General features: G+C 39.5%; 1 protein-coding gene across 4 annotated transcripts in view; it reads right to left on the bottom strand.

The window, feature by feature from the left end:
* Positions 1-14536, bottom strand: part of FER (FER tyrosine kinase) — a 128666-nt gene extending 114130 nt beyond the window's left edge. The window contains exons 1-4 of one of the 4 annotated variants that reach the window (XM_087715785.1): positions 13815-14440; positions 4894-5026; positions 4408-4490; positions 1974-2064 (exon numbers count right to left, since the gene is read on the bottom strand). The gene's annotated coding sequence lies outside the window, so the exon portion shown is untranslated. The other 3 variants (XM_087715786.1, XM_087715788.1, XM_087715787.1) reach the window with 3 other exon arrangements.
* Between the last annotated feature and the right edge of the window lie 738 nt (positions 14537-15274).

The raw sequence follows: 15274 nt of genomic DNA, 5'->3' as shown, positions 1-15274 counted from the left end.
CTCCGCACACCGTCCCAGGCACGCCCCCGGCCACCCCAGCCACCAATTTGCGTGCGCTGCTCAGCAACCGAACGCCCGGCCTTAATTCACGCCCCTTTAGCTTACCTCGCCGACCAGCCAGAATACAGCTCCCGCCCCAAAAGCTAACGTCCATTGGCTACCCCTGCCCTTGTCCTTCTTCGGTTGGCTTATCCATCCCATCCGCCCGCCTACCGAAGCTTCCTCGCGCAACTGGAAAGGAACTGAACCGACACCTCTCCTTCATCCCACTTTACTTACTGATTGGACAACGTTGTCCCGTAGGCCTAGCAACTTTCCCTTAAGCCCCCGGCCGCTGCAGCGATCATGGCCCCCGGCCGCTGCGCGGCCCGGTGCCAGGTACTCCACGGCCCGGCACCGGTCCGCGGACCGGGGGTTGGGGACCACTGTTCTAGGGGCTCAGCAGTTGGTTTACAAACTGCTTTAATACATAACAATCATGCAAAGGGAGCCAAATAGTATTGTATGCGAATGATAGGCAAACAACTGTTGTTTAATGAATTAAAGGTAATTCTTAACTTTCAACAACTGTTTAGCAACAATTTGAAGTTACGACAGACAAAAAAAAACCCTATATATGACGTATCCTCAAAGTTATGTCTGCCACAACCCCCGAAGATCTGTGGTCAAAATTCTTCTGCTTCAGGTGAGATAATTATTTGTAAAGTTGATCTTTCCAATCCTGCTGGTTCTCGGACTTTTGCAAAATTCTGAAACAGGTCTGAGTTTTGGGCAATCACAAAATACTGCATAGAAGCACCACAAGTTTAAACCATACTATACTTTTCATGGTGCTAGATGTCCATTTTAACTTTATCCTGTCAATCCATAAAAATATATATTGTTGCATTATGATGATTGAAAAGGAATTAAATATTATTGTTCCAATCATTATTCTGATGAGCAACGTTTAGTTAATAGGTCTCAGATAGACATTATTGTGAAAGATACAATTTTCTTAAATGTCATCACTGATGGAAGACCATCAATGATAATTTTGACTCTGTGTCAAACACATACACACACAATATATAAACACGTATCACATGTAATTATTTAACTGTTGTTTTCAATTGAAGACAGATACAATGATTGAATTGTTATTACGATATTGTTCAGAATAATGCTAGAATTGCAATTAATAATATTCCTTGCTATGCCAATATTTACAATGTGTGAGTTTTGTTTTATACAAAATAAAGTACTGCTCATAAAAGAATGTTTGTAAATAGGGGCTGTAAATATACTTTACTAGCAAGATTAATACGTGACCCGTCAAAAGCGCGGACGGCAAAAGCGCGATCGACAAAATCGCGCCTTTGACGTCATCACAGCGCGACGAAAAAGATCGAAAAATTCAAATAAAAATTAATAAAAATTAAATTAAAGCAAGCCGATTCACATAAAGGTAAGGGTTAGGTTTAGGGTTAGGGTTAGGGTTAGGTTAAGGGTTAGGGTTAGCTTTAGAGCGTTAGCGTTAGCGTTAGGGTTAGGATAAGGGTTAGCGTTAGGTTTTTCGTTACTTTAACGGTTAGGTTTAGGGTTAGGTTTAGGGTTAGGTTAAGAGTTAGGTTTAGGGTTAGGTTTAGGGTTAGGTTTGGGGGGCTTAGGGTAAGGTTTTCGCTTTATTTTTACATTTTTCGATCTTTTTCGTCGCGCTGTGATGACGTCACAGCGCGCTTTTGTCGAGCGCGATTTTGTCCTACGCGCTTTTGTGGTGGAACCGATTAATACACATATGAAGTGATGAAAATACTGACAAATTTCATAGAACCAAAAGACAGAACTCAAATGAAAAATAGCACTGAAGGTCATGACACATTCTAAAAAGCCACATATTTATAAATATGTGGGTAAATGCCCTAGATAGAGCATGCTATAAATGTCAATGAAAATCAAATGCTCCAGGTAAATTCAATAACAGAAAGACATACCTTTTTTAAAAAGTATTGTTCTTTCCTTTCCAATGTTCACACCCCTGGTTTCTGGCTTAGCACTTCCAGATTTTCTGTACTTTATTAAACTCTGCAAAAGAAATGTTATATGATTCACTTGACAAACCATACAATGTCACAGATCTTGAATAGGGAGCCTGATACATATTATGAACTACAGGTAGTCTTTGACTTATGATCACAATTTACCCCCAAATGTATGTTGCTAATGAAAACATTTGTTAAATTAGTGCCCCACTTTACGACATTTCTTGCCACTTGTTAAATGAATCACTGTAGTTGTTAAGACAGCTGGTAAGTGAAGCTGGCTCCCCCACTGACTTTGCTTGTCAGAAAGTCACAAAAGGTGATCACTGCAACCATCATAAATGTGAACCAGTTGCCAAGCGTCTGAATTTTGGTCATATGATCATAGGAATGCTACAACAATCCTAAATATGAAAAACTTTCATTAAGTGACTTTTTTCAGTGCTATTGTAACTTCAAATAGTCACGAAACAAATGGTTGTAAGTCCAGGACTATCTGTACCAAGTCTATATATCACCAGAAGCATTTACATATGGGGCATTTATTCCAGGTAGGATATTTACAAATCTTTTAAACTTCTGTACTATATTGTTTTATCTGAGAATCATATCCTTGAGCACACTAAATTCTCTGTATCCATTTCTCATCCTGCTTACAATGCTTCCTAGACAAAATTGGGTCAAAACATCTAAGACAGGTAAAGTTCAAAGGAAAGTGGTCTGTAAAAAAATTCAATCCCACCAGTGGGCCATAGTCCAGAGATTGGGGACCCCTGATCTATAAGGCTAATATCTTCTGAAATATCAGCCTCAGAAAGTAACAGGCTGCTATGGTCCCCAATCTTTGGCATGGTCCTAAAATTATAATATTAAAACTATTTTGCCATTTATGTTGCAACAGCAAACTTTTAGTGTTTTTCAAGATGTTCTTGAAAATTATGGCTCCAAAAGCAATTGTTTGGCTTATTTGCTGCAGTACCTCACAAGGTTTTCAGGCACAATTGTTCAAAAATAAAATCCTTAAATTATACTGCTGCATGGAAGACTATAAGGCAGTGCTTCCCAAACCTGAGTAAATTATCAAAAGTTGGATAAAAGTGATTTTTCTTTGGGTAACAACACAAGGACCTATTATTTATCACTACAGAGACAATTGTAGTGTATTAAAATATATTCAAAAATTGCCCAGGGTATTAGGACAAAACAATGAAATTACCAATGGTAATTTATTGAAATGACCTAAAGCTTATTCAATAATACTGTTTTTGTTATACAAGTAGTCAAGTTACAACCATTGGTTCATCAACTGTTTGAAGCTATAACAGTGCTGAAGGAAGGGAGTTATGACAGGTCCTCAAAATTCAAGCATCTTATCCCATTAAAAACAAGCCCATTCTACTGCCAGCAGAGAAGCCTGCTGCAGACCCCGTCAATCAAGAAACTCCAACTGGAAGGATCCAGGAGGTAAACCTTCTCTGCTGTAGCACCATCCCCTCTGAAATTTCCTAGTCTCTGGGGTGAGGTTTGCCCCTGCCATTTTTTTCTTCCATAAGGGCCTGAAGATCTGGCTCTTCTAGTGGACCTAGGGATCCAACAGGAGGAGGTGGCTACTGGACTCATTAGCTGAACCCACCTCCGCCCTGCGCTTCTGGCTCCCACTCCACCCATCTTTTAAAATTTCATATTATTGTACTTTTATTGTTTGTTTTTACTGTTTCATTGCTTTGCTTTTGATATGTTTATATTTTGCATCTTTTTTTCTCCATTTTGCTGTTGTAAGCTACTCAGAATAGCCCCCGGGTAAGACAGGCAAAAAATAAATTTAACAAATAAATAAATATGATTGCAACTGTTCCCACTTTACATTAAAACAAGTTATTGTATTTTGCATATGATTTTTTTTACTTTTAATCATCCTTGGTGGCCTGCCCAATTAACAAATATGTAAAACCCAGGATTTATTCAGCCAAATCTCCTGAATTCTAGCTTTTTCAAAAATATTTTACCTAGTTTTCTGTTTAAATTAACCTTTCAATTTCTCACCATGTCATTTTCTAATTTGGGAACTTCATTTTATCTATTACAAGAGGAAATGAGCAAGAGCTAGGCTAAACTAAAAACCAAAATTGTACCTTATTTATCTACCCACAAACTCAAGTTTAAAAAGAAAATAAAACTGAACAAAACTCTAAGAATCAGCTCTTATCGCTAAATGTACATGATGAAGTAACTGCAGTACTTAGAGGCACTGACTAATGCTGTTTGCAACTGCAAGGGAAAACAGATCACCTTTCCAGATTATTATTTTTTTTAACTTTCAGCAGTTGGGTGTGACTTATAATTAGGAGGATAGTGAAGAAATTTATTTCTCCAACATTTTACTCACTGAAGTTGACAAGGCTACTTGTAAGACTTGAGGTATATAAGCACAGGGGAGATATTTATAGCTTGATCTGTTTAGATTAACACCTGAGAGTAAAGGTAAAGAATAAAATGAAAATAAAATAAAAAGTAAAGTATAAGTTTGTAGTTTATTCAAAAGTAAATACTGCTTTTCAATATTATTTATTTTCAAATATATATAGGTCTATAGCAATAGATATGAATTCCAAAATATAGTTTTGTTGTACATAAAAAGACACTAAAATAAAATTGAAAATAACATTTTCTAATCAGCCAGATGTTTAGACTGGATTTGGCATTTTTATCAGCAGGTTTAGAAATTTACAAAGTAGTAAAAAACAGGGAGAGAGAAATACAATTTCTGAAATTCATTTCCCCCACTCCTCTTGCTAGAATTATTCCAACTAATTTTTTTCTTGTGATTCAGAGACTTTTTTATGCCAGGAAATACAGACATCTAAGCAATTACATTTGGGTGAGCAATGTCAGATTATCTGTTTGGACATGCAAGGGAAGGGAGATAATTTTGAATTTGTTGTCTTCTACTCTAGAGTTGAAAGTCATCTGAAGAAGTATTTCAAGAAGAAGTATTGATTGCATGCCTGGGGAAATAAAAATGAAAATAAAATGTTTTTATTTTAAATGGAATACCATGACACACCAAAGACTATTATTCTGAAATATCTAAGACTATTCATAGAGTGGTTGCTAAAGTGAAAAAGTTGTGAAGATACAAATCTAACCAATAAATATTTAATAAATAAGCCCCAATGTACTCACTAGGAATTATTTCTGCATATATACATATTGGATTGTACCATAGTTAATATAATTTGCCTACTCTTCTCCTTAAAAAAAACACGGTAGGAAATATTTCAAGTGGAATGTTCCAAATTTTCTGAAAAGATTGCAAGCTTATTTGTTGAACTATTTTTGGTTAATAAAACAGCAAACAAACTAAAAGCCTATCTATGATAAATCTGCTTTAAAATGTTATACCTAGGCAACCTTGAACCAGAAAGGTAAGTACCAATCAAACCTTTGTTATGGTCATAAACCAACATGGAAGGGGAGAATACAAACAGATATTATTTTTAAAAGGTACCGTGTTTCCCCGAAAATACAACATGTCCTGATAATAAGGCCATGCCACATTTTTCAGGTGCGCAAAAATGCAAGCCCTCCCCCCAAAATAAGCCCCCTGGACAACCCCCCCTCTGGCCAGGAAAAGCACCACTCACCGACCTAGCGGTATCCCCAAGGCACCAAGCTGCAGGAACGGGGTGGGGGGGAAAGGCTCATGTTGTTTGGCGCCTTTGGGATATCACTAGGTCGGTGAGTGGTGCTGTGCCCAGCTGGAGGGGGGTTGCCGGGCAGTTGCTCTCTTGCGAGCGGGCTCCTGAAGAGCCGAGCACAGCCTCAGGGTCGAACAGCTGTGTTGTGCTGTTGCAGCAGCTGAGCAGCCGCCCAGCAAAACCCTTTACCAGCTGGGCACAGTGCCATTCACTGACTAAGGGTATCGCCAAGCCGTGTCAGCAGCTGTTCGCCGCCCTCTAGCTCCCACGACTTGGCACATTCGGGATACCCTTAAGTCAGTGCATGGTGCTCTGCCCGGCTGGAAAGGGAGATTGCGCAAGCCCCTGTTCCGTCCCCAGTTCGTGTGCCTCACAGCCTCACGATGCCCTTGCCTAACTCTCCCTGCAGAGCCAGGGCACCTTTGCTACTGCCGCCGCATGGCTCTTTCTGTGGCTTCCAAAGGACGGAGGTAGGATGCCGAGTCTTCCAGAAATTGCCACTATGAGAATATGCTCTATGGTTTGCTCTCTGCCGGCAGCCAGTCCTCAAACATAGAGCGTACTCCCAGAGCAACCACTGCTGGGAGACTCGGCTACAGCTCTTCGGAGTTTGGAAGCCAGAGAATAGGTTATGCTTGGAGCGCCGCAGTGGCACCCTGGCCCTGCAGGGAGAGCTGGGCCAGGGCATGGTGAGGCTGGGAGGCACACGAACTGGGGATGGAACAGGTGCTTGTGCAACCTCCCTTGCCAGCCGGGTAGAGCACCATGCACTGACCTAAAGGTATCCCGAATGTGCCAAGCCGTGGGAGCTGGGGGTGAGGGCACAGCACCACGCAGCTTAGCGCCTTTGGGATATCACTGGGTTGGTGAGTGGCGCTCTGCCTGGCTGGAAAGGGGGGTTGCCGGGTGGCTGCTAGTGAGCATAGTCACTTCATGGCTGGTATGTTGCACTGCTGTGACAACATAACACAGCTGTTTGCCCCTGAGGCTGTGCCTGGCTCTTCGGGTTCCCACTCGCAAGAGAGCAGCCAATCAGGAACCCCAAAACAATAAGCCCCCCCTGATAATAAGGCCCAATCAATATTTTGGGGGTCAAAAGAAAATAAGACCATGTCTTATTTTCTGGGAAACATGGTAATCAACTAAAATACCTAAAAGTCTCTCTTTCACACACACAAATACCTTGTACAAAAACACAAATCTAAAAACTATAAAAAGGGATAAATGTTTCAAAAAAAAAGATTAGTACTATATGCAGCTAAATCTATCATAATGTAAAACATGTAATTAATAAATCAAGTACTCATTAAGGCTTGTATGAGGTGCAAGGCACATCTGATGAATTTTGATCGCTGTTACACAGAATCAAACAATATTGTATGTAATAGCAGGATTAGTGTCTGAAAGTAACATGAAAGTGTAAAATTGTCCTGTGTGCCCTAGGTATTTATACACTATTTGTGAGATGAGGCTATTGCAAATGTCTCTGTAGTACATGCACTGGAGAAGAAGATATTCTTGGCTTTTGTAAGCCCAGAGTCACAGGGTCATTGCCTCTCTAGATAGGGAATTTTCCTGTATTCCCCTTCAAGGACCATTGAGGGGTGGGCATGATCCTGTGACAGAATGAAAGCACTCCAGTGGCTATATGTATTCCAAGATTGGTTAAGTATATCATGGAACAAGCAAATACCTGTTGGATTCACTGGCAATGAAGATTGGAGACCTAGCTAGGCCCAATTGGTGCTATAGACAATTTAATAAATGCTCAGTACTCAATGCTGAGTAAAAAAAAATGGAGAAAAGTCCAAAGATGAGATTTTAGTTGTCAATGCTTTCTTCCATGTGAAATGAAAGTAATACTCCATAGTTTGTGGGGCGAAGCCAGGGGAGAAAAGAATAGTTTGAGTCAATAGTTGAATGTGATCATCTTAACTCTGCCCTCCACTTTTGGGACTTGAAGGGCTGATCTTCAAATTTTGAAAGGAACAAATTCTAATGGTGCAAAGTTGGAAAAGGGGTCCAACTGAGCACTATAAAAAAGTTGTGTTATTGGCTTAGCTTTGAATAGTTTGAGTGCAGCAGGTATGTATGATGACTGACAATCTTCATCAACACACTGCAGGTATATAGTGGCCACCCCTTGTCTTGAGGAAGGCAGTTAAGCCCCTCTATGCATTTTCAATAAGGTACTCCCCATGGATTTTCTGCTGTTAGAAGAAACTAAGTAAATTCAGCTCTAATTAGTAAATTTAAATGAATGGGGAATTACTTGAGAATTTAAAAAAAAGAACAGCAAACCTGCTTCATCAGGCTGCCAGAAAAATTGTATGGTTGCAGTCAAATGCAACAGGCATAATCTTATCTCTGAACAGACAGAAAAGCAGACCATTAATGGGGAAAGGTAATTGATTTTTTTAATCCAAGGGCAGAAACTTGGAAGATAAATGAGAAGAATGTTCATTACTACCTATAGCCTTCTACCAGCTTTCTAGCTCTCAATAATCTTCAGTGATAGTCATCTAAGAAAATAAAATCTAAAGCACAATAAAAAATGTTTCTACCTTGCAGCATGAAATTTACCACATTCTCTGGGCTCATTTGAATGATTTTATAGAAAGCAATGGAGCCAATTAGCCAAATCTTCTTTATTATGCCAGTAAAAGCAGTCAAAGGAGTAGGCAGAAATGCTACTGTTGAGTTTCTATCTGCATAATATTTGAGAGCATTACAAAGGAGTCCTACCAATATGCTAGTAAGAATTCTATTCATCTACCTGTTGATCTTTCATCATGCTGATGTACTCTCATTGTGTTCTTTGTTTATTGTTCTGTTTTACTTCTGTTCTGTTTATTCTTTTCATTTTTCTTTATATTGCTGTAAGCCACCTAAAGTAGCCCACAGCCAAATAAGTAGCAAATAAATTTAACAAATAATAATAATAATAATAATAATCTTTGATATGCAATTCTAAGAAAGCTTTCACTATTTTTGAATATACCTAGGTTCATAATGGGGAAAAATCACAGCTGAAATCAAATCCAGACAATATGTAAGTATTGATGGGAGTGTATTCTTCTTGAATGACATCTAAAGCCTAGGAGTGCTCCTTGCTTTTCTATCTGTTAGGTTCTTCGAAGCAACTATGATCAAGCGTATTTTTCATTGTTATTTAGCAATAATTTGTTTGCTGCCTACTCACTAGAAAAAAAATCAATATTATCGCATCCCTTATACTGCTGTCAATTTAAGAATCTCCCAGCCTAAAAGCCCTACAAAAGTGACACAAAACACAATTATGCCTTGTACATCAACTGCAATTGTTCTTAAATTAGTCACTTTGCACATCAGTAGCTCAGCTTCGCAACTTCACTGTTGCAGCATGTTTAATGTACAGCTTCCAAACAGCTTTTGAAAATAACCCGAGTTGATGAAAATGTAGCAAATGGGTTGTTATTCAGTGCTAATACTGGAATCCTATTATGTCCATATTAAAAGATTTGAATTAGTAGCCCTCTGCTTTCCAGTTATATTCAGTGTTAACTTTCATAGTTAACTTTCATAGTTTAAGCAGTCTAGAGTTTGATTATTTAGATATACATCAATATCTACAGAAGAAACTCTTTTGAAAATGCTTCTACTTTCAAATTAAGAACCCACATTTCCCACAAATTTCTTCAGTTTCTTATATTGGTATTTATATTGCATTTCTGAGTATTTAAATTCATTAACGTGCTATAAACCAAGGGTGAGAAGGCTGTAACTTTTAGGAAACATATTTAGGTCCATGTGATCATATTCTCACTCCACACGCCAATAGGAGCTGTTATAATCTATACCTTACTAAAACACTTGCATTTGCAAGATTTAATTAGGAGAAACCAATGTACCTCAAGTGGGCTATTTACAGAATGTTGGGACCCATTACTATGGAGGGAATGAGATTTGGGAAAGTTACTGTCAGCTGCTGCTACAGTGCCATTACCATGCTGCTGTGGTCACATAATCTTCATTTTCAATGTTTCCAGTCATTTGTACAATCCCTTACTACTCCCCCCTCCATCTAGCAGCAGCCACATATCTACCTGCTGGGAAGAGAAGGAAAGGAAAGAGAGAAGGGAGGAATAAAAATTGCTGCCACTCACTGACAGCTTCCCACAAGGAAATTCAATGGGGAAACCAACAGGAAGATAGAAGTTGACCTTATTTCCCTGATTTGCCTTCCTATGTTTGTCTGTTTATGTAAGGAAATCTCTGAAAAAGTGTGTTATGTGTTGCCTAGTCTATAATTAAAATCCAGAAGTATTTGGTTAACAACAATTTCTCTAATTAGCTAATTTTCTCATTTTGCCTTAACCAATAATTTCTAGCAAGAAAACAAAATATAGCTTCAAACAACTTAATGCTAAAATGGGAAGAGAAGATGCACTCAGAAAAAGATGTGCTCTTTTCTTAGCTTCCTAAACTACCTCAGAGATTTCAGTGGTGCATATTACATAATTAGAATAACAAGAGCCAATTCAAGTGTCTGTGTATATTTTTACTTACTTAAAAAAAATGGCTTGCTTTCATAACTTTCTATAATGATATATTCACTTAAGCACTGAGACAAACTGATATCATGATGACATTTACTTATATTAGGCTATGAAATTTGTATATTTGTATATTACAGTGTATAATTTATGGAAAAGCTATCAGCCCAATCGCAATGATTGCAATGATGGCTTATTCAACCAGTGGCTTAATATAGTTTGTAACATCCCACCCCTGATGTTAAGACTAAAGGGTTCTTAAAATACATTTTCTAAGACTTCAAACAATTGTATTATGACTTAACATACAATAGGGAAATAGGTTGGAAGGCACTAAGCTAATTTACAAAAGGGACTTCAGTTACTAAACTATCAATTTAGACAAAAGCATAGGTGGCATTTCTCAGAACTCATTCATTAACATAAGATTAAATTTAAATTACTTGTTCACTGATCTACCAGACATACATTTACCAGTAAGTCAAAGTGTTCTCTTCTTGAGATCATGCTCTCTGGCAAAAAAAGGTCTTTCACTTTCAATTGTTTGCCTTCCCTGGTCTATCTTCAAGATTCTTTGATAGGTTTGACAGTGATCTAAAGCTGCATTTTCCCTAAAGATTTAAAACCAGAATATAAATTCTGTTGCTAAACAAAGCAAATTAAAATTCATGATTTCTCACAACAGTAATTATCATCTTAATTACTGAGCATATAAAATTCAGAAAGCAATTCTATCCTCTGCCAATTTAACATTTGTAGTCCAATCAGTTACTACTGAAAGCATATAATGTACAACCTTTGAGATATCTAACTTGGCTCCATGTAAATATATGTAGAACTACTAGCATGTTTGTGGATTTATAATTAGGTGTTCCAATTAAATAAAAGTCCAGCAATGGAAGACTGAATTGACAATTGCTCAGTTAAGTTTGTAGAATAAGTCATTATCTAGTTCTAACCCATCCCTCCAGTTATATTAAAAACACAGCAGGTTTTCAAATTTTTTTTAAAATCAGGACATCACCCTTGTGAAAGGCTTTGTTGCACACCTAAAAACTAAATTTCATGTGAAGGATGGTAAACACAAACATTAGCTGTGAAGTTCAATTAATGGTGCAGGAAAATGACCATTTCTAATGTGTATAGGAAATGAAGAAACAGGTTGTCCTTGAGTTATAACGGAAATTAGTTCTAAAATGTTCATTCCTAAGTAATGCGGCTGTAAAGTACAATGTCACATGATTGCATAACTTAGTGAGAATAATCCCTGCATTCCCCATTGTCAGTGTTAAGTGTGGATTGTGGGATATTTTTTGAGCACCTCCTTGTAACTTTCTGCCAGCTTCCCGCAAGCAAAGTCAGTCGCAAGTCCCAAGTGGTTCACAAGCTGGCTGATAGCAGATGACTGCTGCTGGATGTGGGAGGGAGGGAGTGCACAGATGGCTAAGATGGTGTGACATAAGCATGGCAGGGCTTGGAATGGCTGCTGCCAGTTGGGAAAGATAACAAGGTTTGTGGGTCACCAGAGAGGTGCAGTGAAAGTGCAATGGTGCTGTTGTACAGTGCGCAGATACCTGGGGAAATGCAGCAAAAGTAAAAAGAGCTTGGAGAAGGTTCACAGGTAGGAGAGATTTAAGTAACTTGCAATCTCCCCCGTTAGCTTTCCCACTGACTTTGCTTGTGGAAACTAGGATCACGATCACTTGATTGTTGAACAATACAACCATTGTAATTGTGAGCCTGTTGCCAAGAGCTCACTATGTCGCCGGTCATAACCACCACTTGTTCAGCATCATCATAAGTTTGAACTGTTGCTGAAGTGGTCATTAAGCAGGGACTACCTTGGAAAGGAGAACAACTAAAGTTAAACTCATGAAGTGCCATGGAAAGACTTGTCATTAAAGTGCATATGAGTTTACAGTATACAAAACAAATGAGTATAAATTTTGCAACATATTTTGAGAAAGTTTTAGGATTTCCTTATCCTTAAATATGTTTAAAAAGAATAAAATCCCTTAGATTCTGATATTACATTCCCTGATTTAACTCTTAACTCTATTCCCATATGATTATACACCTGGATCAACAACACATACAAGTTTACACAATTCAGTAATTTAAGGTTTGAGGTTGTAATATACAAACATATTTCTATAATCTAAAAAAAACCATTTAGGTGCAAAAACAGGCTGATTATGATAAGAAATGACATCTTAAATAAAATTGCCAACAAAAGCCCACTTTTTTTGTATTATGGATTTCTTCTAAGATTCTTATGTGTTCTGCAAAATTCCAAACATTAAAATGTATGAAGGTATACAATCAGCAATCATTGCATTTAACTCAAAGTTGTATTCATGGATGGAGTTTCAGACATCAGTTCTACTAGAGTTGCTAGGGACTGAAGTGAAATCTTTTATAATGCAACATTTACTTATCAATTGACTCTAATCTCATTCAGTGAAGAATTATTCTACACTTTTTCATGAAGCCAATAAAAGATCCAATATTTATTCTTCCAAACCCTAGTATGTAAAAAATGTATTGAAAAGATCATTTAGGGTCATGCAGCTGCTTTTTTTTTTTTCGGAATCAGGTGTTTGACTTCCACAACTGCAGTACACTCCCAGAAAACACACATGCAATTTAAAGTAGCATCCCCCTTCCTCCCTTATTTTTGTACAGGTAAACAGTACCAACACATTAACTTTCATGGATAACTAACAGCTCTTAATAGCTAATACTCTTACATCTATTCACTCAATTTATAAAATTCAATCATTAAGAAGTAATGTTTCTGCTAGTCCAAGTATTAAAATATGAACTGTAAGACTCTTTCCTTCAACATATAATGGCCTCTTGAGGAAACGTGAAAAATTTGCTTTTTAAATAATTCCAAGCTTCTACTATTATACACAAGCAAAAGTAATTTAATACAGCTTTCTGTGCAAGTTCATAATGCACACACAGATATTTTTTCGTATCCCCCTTCCCAAATTAGATTTCAACTACATTCTTGCCAAGTGAAACAGTTGAAGCAAATAAAGCAACTTTTACATATACAAATTATATTTATATAAATATTATATAAAAAAAAACCTTCATGAGAAGGGTCTACTTCCTTCAAACCTTCTAACTTCCAGTGGGCCAAACTGTGACTAGGAAAAAGGAATCCCAGTCTCTTCATACATACAGACAGAATGGAATAAGTGTTGGAAGAGACCTTGGAGGTCTTCTAGTCCAACCCCCTGCTTAGGCAGGAAACCCTATAGCATTTCAGACAAATGGTTATTCAATCTCTTTAAAACTTTCAATGTTGGAGCATTCACACCTTCTGGAGGCAAGCTGTTCCACTGATTGAGTGTTCTAACTGTCAGGAAATTTCTCCTTAGTTATAAGTTGCTTCTCTCCTTGGATTAGTTTCCACCCATTGCTTCTTGTTCTACCCTCAGGTGCCTTGGACAATAGTTTGACTCCCTCTTCTTTGTGGCAACCCCTGAGATATTGGAACACTGCTATCATGTCATCCCTAGTCCTTCTTTTCATTAAACTAGACATACCCAGTTCCTGCAACCGTTCTTCATGTTTTAGTCTCCAGTCCCCAGACAATCTTGACATCAACAACAGTTTTAAAGTGTTCAGTGTTATGCTCATAGCCATCTAGGGTGGGTAACGACGAGCAGGGAAACCAGACATCAGCAAAAGGTGACAGAGACGGCGAGGAAGCTCCGAAGCCTGTTCAAGTCGAATGCCCGAAAACTCCATCTCAAGCGAATCCCAATCAAGTCTCTATCACCTCACTTCCGAAGTGACCTGGTCGAGGAACCCAAAACGACTGGGCGGCGGCGGCGAACCGCCTGCCCATGGACGCAAGGCCGAGTGGGGAAAGCCAGACCGCCTCCCCTCCTCCAAGATGACCCGGGGGGGGATGTCTACCACTGGGCAGCATCGGCTACCCAAAGGAGACCGTTGCTGGCCGTCACAGCAGCAGCGCCTCCCTTTTGCCTCCCTTCCTTCCTTTATCCTCGAAAGCGATCCCGGCGCCGCCCCCGCCCACTCGTCCGGCCTAGGCGCCGCAGCTCTCCCAAACCTGGCACCCTTCGAAAGGACCCCCGCTGCGCACCCTTCCTCCGCCCGGCCTTGGCCAAGCACAAAGCCCCACCGGCAGCACCGCAGACCCCGAGCGCAACATTCACCTACCTGACAAGCTGAGCCCCCTCCACCACAATACGCCTGCCACCCGCCCCGCCTATGTCACGGGCGGCCGCCGCAGCGAATCCTCACTTGCTTCTCCCGCCGCCGACAACCAATCGGCTTCCAAAGCAGCTCAACAGCTGGGAGCCAATCCGCACGTCGTCCAGCCCTCTCGGCCAGAGGAGAGGCAGCTGGTGGGCGCACCAATGAATGGAGGAGAAAGTGGTGGTCTCGAGCTTCATAGCGGAAAGCCTATTGGCTGGATCGTGTGGGTGGGGTGGGCCAACGAGTTGGTGCGGGGGTGGGGGGGTTGATTTGATTTCCTCACTTCGAGCAAGGAGAAATGAGTTTAGTAGCTCAGCGAAGAAAACACTGGTGGGACGTGGGGGCAGAAGGACGGTTACGGGAATGTATCGGTCTTCCTGCTATAGTCCTGATGATGTAGTAAACTGGACGTTTTGGGTGTAGCTTTTCTGTGCAGTTTCTTCTAAAGTTTGCGATAGACTGAATGAGCCTTGTCTGAATTCAGCGGGAGCCCCTTTGTGTCTCAGTATAAATGCGATCTGACTTTGGCTTAATCTTTCAAAAAGCCTTCATAGGTGGGAATGGGTTATTCTCAGGGGTGAAATTCAGCAGGTTCTGACTGGTTCTGGAGATCTGGTAGCGGAAATTTTGAGTCGTTTGGAGAACCAACAAATACCACCTTTGGCTGGCCCCGAGTGGGGTGAGAATGGAGATTTTGCATATTCTTCCCCTGTCACGTCCATAGAACTGGTAGTTAAAAAAAATGAATTTTACCACTGGTTATTCTGTTGTTTCACTGGCA

The sequence above is a fragment of the Thamnophis sirtalis genome, unplaced genomic scaffold (genome assembly GCF_051295495.1).
Source record: "Thamnophis sirtalis isolate CommonGarterSnake01/CBP01778 unplaced genomic scaffold, rThaSir2_p1.2 scaffold_5, whole genome shotgun sequence".
In the NCBI taxonomy this organism is placed as follows: domain Eukaryota; kingdom Metazoa; phylum Chordata; class Lepidosauria; order Squamata; family Natricidae; genus Thamnophis; species Thamnophis sirtalis.
This window is presented reverse-complemented; position numbering and strand designations above follow the sequence as displayed.